The 3,745-nt window shown below is 45.6% G+C and overlaps 1 long non-coding RNA gene across 2 annotated transcripts in view; it reads right to left on the bottom strand.

Moving 5' to 3' along the window:
* Positions 1–555: 555 nt before the first annotated feature.
* Positions 556–3,745, bottom strand: part of LOC108446702 — a 28,859-nt gene continuing 25,669 nt past the window's right edge. For both annotated transcript variants that reach the window (XR_001861992.1, XR_001861994.1), the window contains one exon: positions 556–614. This is a non-coding gene — a long non-coding RNA (uncharacterized LOC108446702). The remainder of the gene's footprint in view (positions 615–3,745) is intronic.

Genomic DNA, 3,745 nt, shown 5'->3' with positions numbered 1-3,745 from the left:
AATGTGTCTCTTCTTCAGGTTTTTCCTAGTCGTCCTATTTGGTCTTGGGATGAGCTGGGGGTGAGGGTGTTTTGGTCTTGAGATGGGCACTGGTCTCTGCCTCACAGCCCATGGGAACTCCGAAGAGGCCAAAGCAGAAGTGGAGGAGCCACAGCATCAACCCCGTGCACCAGGAGTGGGGCCAGAGGCTGAAACCTTGGCTGTGATTTCAAGAGCTGTGGGCTCCCCAGGTGGGGTTTCTCTGGGCTGCCAGGGACCCTGCTGGGACCCACAGTGATGTCTGCAGCAAACCAGAAAGGTCAGGAGATGGAAAGTGGGATTCAGACAGGGCCAAGCCCTCCAAGCACACCACAAGCACACGTGACACTCTCCCTTTTAATTGAAGAACAGGGAAATGCAGTTGTACTGCAGTGAACATCAACCAGCCCCCTTAAAAAATAACTCCAACCTCTGCCTAACTCAGAGAGCACACTTTTCCCCTAATTTCATCTCTGGGACCCAAGGGAGGCAGCACAGGGTTCCCAAGGGAGCCCAGAGCAAAGCTCCCCTCACTTGCCTTGCCCCAGGAGAAGTCAGTGGAAGATCCTTTTCTGTCTCCAACCCTTTGAACTATGCTGCAGAGTAGAGACAAAGGAAAAGAGAAGGGAGAAATTAATTCCAGGCAGTTGAGTGTGTTCCCTGCTCTAGCTTAGTTTGGAGTAGGTACACATAATAATAACATTTTAATAATAATTTAATTTATAACACGCCCCCCTGCCAAGGCACTACACAAACAATTAAAATATGATTATAATAAATAAACAGCAATAATTAAAACATCATAAACCAGACAATATTAGAGGCAAACCAAATGCTAAAAAGCAAAACAAAGCAGCATCTTTGGAGGAAGGAGATCCTTGCACAATTCATCTTCCAAATCTCCTGTTGATGTTAGATTGAAATTCTCCTGTGAAGCTGTTTCTGCATCTGCAAAGATTTTGGCAGTGTCACTGTCATTAAAAAAATGGATTTTATACTACCATAAATTAACTAGAGTTTTTCAAGGCTGTAATAATGCAACATTCACTTCCATTTGAATAAATTCAGAACTCAATTTGCTCAGGAAACTCAGTTTATGGCGCCAAATTTGTGTTGACTGCCCTGAGTTTGGGAAAAACACACACTCATACAGCTCGTGGTTCGTACAACGTGCCTCATTACAGAAACCAGAACATATTAAAGATTTAAAACCAAACCCCAAAACTGAATGGCAGACCAGCCTTCCCCTGGCTGTCAGCTCCTCAGAGCCAATGGGATCAGCTTGTCCCAGTTTACACAACTGGAACCAAAAGACCTAAACTAACAAAAGAAGCAATCTCCCTCCAAAACAAATGAGATTCCAACTTGTGCCAGGCGAGAGCCGTGCACTGAACTCTAATGATTAAAGGAGACAGGCTCTGTCAAGGCAGAGGTGGAACTGAAACACAGCCAGTCGGTCCCTCCTCTGAAAAACCTGGCACCAGCCCTCAGACAATTACATCCAGGATCCGTTCACTCGAGTGCCTCAGCTGATCTCAGTGGTTGTGGCAGCGCATGAAGGGAAAATCCTTCTCGCAAACCCAAACCACACAGGGATTTCTCCATACTAGGGGAAAAAAAAAAAACCAAACAAAACAAAACGCGTTAGGAAGATGAAGCTGGAGGTTTTCATCCAGCACAGAGAACCAGGAGGATGTTTTTTATCTTGTTCCTCTGAGGTTTTGTTCTCGTGTGTTTTACTTTGAGCTTCAGATCCAAGAATCTTAAAAATCAAGGGGACGGCAAATGACACCACGTGGTTCTTGCACACAAAGCCATCTTTGGGTCTGGGCTCATTCAAAAAGAGCCTTCAAAAGGGTTCATGAACCTTAGCGCATGATGCCACAACTTGGGAGTTTTCAAGGCAGGTAGGATGCCTGCAGTGGAGGAACTGCTACAGATTTTGGGCACAGAGCAAGTCCTTTCATTTGTTTCGATAATCTCTTATCAGGACCCTCTAGAAAATGAAGTGAACCACAGATTCCTGCATTGCCACCTCCAGGAATGGCCCTGAACTTTGCTGCAAGACTGTGCTGGGAAGGGAGCTCTTTGTATCTGCAGGGAAAAAGGAGCTTTCGAGGAGGGGCCCACATTACCAGGGTTGGGGGTTGATTGTTTCTTACCTCTGTTGAATGCAACCTCCTCCCCTTGCAGATCTCATGTGTGCATTAAGGCTCTACTGCCTTTCATAGAAATGATCCTTCCTGGGTGCTCACCTCTTGAAAAGGAATTTCCAAGGGCAAGAGAGCCTCATCACAAGCTATTGTTCTGGCATCTCCCTGTATCTGGGCAGCAAGGACCATTCATCAATCAGTATTCCCATAGTTTACCCAAATCCTTCACCCTGCATAGAAGTTGTTGAGCAAATTCCAAATTTCCACTCTGTGGAGGTAACTGGAAATTTGTAGCTCTGGAGCTGCTCAATGGATGTGGTTGGTCCACCTTCTTCTCCAGTAGACAACAGCATTTGGACTCCAACTACACATGAATAGTTTCTATTTTTCATGGAGATGGAGCACACTGAAATGTAGAGCAGCTCATCCAAATCCTCTGCTCTTCCTCATGCTGGGCCACATTTGAGCTAAAAGATTCAGATTCTGAGATGAAGCACAGAAAATTTGCATTCTGTTTTCTTTATCACTATCCTACAAGTATCCTGTGTGACCTTGAACAGGTGAATCAGACACAAACTCTCAAAAATGTCAGATGTCTCTGTCTTTGGGATTCAAAGAGAGCCAAGCATCTCATGCACTGAAGGGTGTGGATTAGAGCTCTGTGCCTCAGTTTCCCTATGTGCTTTGCTGCCTTCCAGGACAGATTGGACATCAACATGTCAGTGGTTTTTCTCTTCAGCTTCCTCATTCTCTCAGTCATCAGTATTTTTAGCTCAGATTTGGTCAATCGTGAGATGATGATTCTGCCCATGTCAGCATTTCACCACAGGAAAAGAACCTGGCTGGAGATTCTCCCTGGATTTACACACAGGGTCTTCTTTCCAGATGTCACTCAGGGCTCTGATTCATTTGGAAAGACCTCCCAGATCCTCCAAGATTGGGGTAGCTCCAGCACAGGGGTTTGGGAGTCATTGGAAACGGCTTCAGGAGAGAACTCACTGACACTTGAGAGCAGAAATGAGAAGACAGAGGTGGCAGAATTTATTTTATGACAAATCCTAAAAGGAAATTATGCAAAGTAATAAAATAAAGAAGAATTATAAATGAGGACAAGAAATGGGTGAAATATAGAATAAATTATGGGAAAGCAGGAAGGTATGGGGGAAGAATTGAAGGCAGAAGTGCTGAGTTAAAGAATAATTATTAGAAACTGATGGATAGACTGAAGGGAAGAGGGCATTTGGGTTGGGGATTGGTACAAAAGGAAGCTGCACATTTTTGTGCACGGTGGCATTAGCAAAGCATCTCCCTGTTAGATGTGCCTTGGGGATGCAAGGGGCGACAGTCACTATTCATTATTTGGGTGCAAACCCATAAATCTGGGGACAAGGTTGCTCCTGCTTTGACCTGCAGTCAAAATAAACCAAACGTCAGGAATAAAAGGACTGGGTGGTCGCTGCTCAGGTGGTGTTGCATCCTGCAGGAGCTGCCGGCATAGCCACGGCCATCCTCCCTCCTGGCAGCAGTGCCTTGTTCCCGTCTCACCAGCCTCTCCCAGCCCCGCAGCACCTCCT

Source organism: Corvus brachyrhynchos, unplaced genomic scaffold (genome assembly GCF_000691975.1).
Source record: "Corvus brachyrhynchos isolate BGI_N302 unplaced genomic scaffold, ASM69197v1 scaffold5, whole genome shotgun sequence".
NCBI lineage: Eukaryota > Metazoa > Chordata > Aves > Passeriformes > Corvidae > Corvus > Corvus brachyrhynchos.
The sequence above is the reverse complement of the archived record's forward strand: the minus strand, read 5'-3'. Positions and strand labels throughout refer to the sequence as shown.